This window comes from Penaeus monodon, chromosome 19, assembly GCF_015228065.2.
Source record: "Penaeus monodon isolate SGIC_2016 chromosome 19, NSTDA_Pmon_1, whole genome shotgun sequence".
Lineage (NCBI taxonomy): Eukaryota > Metazoa > Arthropoda > Malacostraca > Decapoda > Penaeidae > Penaeus > Penaeus monodon.
The window spans coordinates 5,724,992-5,725,304 of NC_051404.1; positions in this window are offsets into that span (position 1 = coordinate 5,724,992).

Genomic DNA, 313 nt, shown 5'->3' on the forward strand with positions numbered 1-313 from the left:
CAGCTAATATTAACTTTATCCATGACCTAATTCCGAGGTCCGAAAGACAAAAACGAAAGGAAAGTCCAAATAGGCCCTGAAAACAATATAATTGTACAGGCGTTCATTCCACATCTAGTAGGCCTATCGATGCGCTTGGGAATTACTTTGAGAATTAAGGTGATCCCTGTCTGTATAATTCTTTTTAGTAACTAGCGCAGCACTAGAATCACTGCTTGTTATTCCTGCTAATATCTAAATAGTGATTGTGACCTGTGTGTCTGTGTCTGTTTGTTGGCCCAACGTTGTCTCAATAAAGAAAAAAAATAGTAAC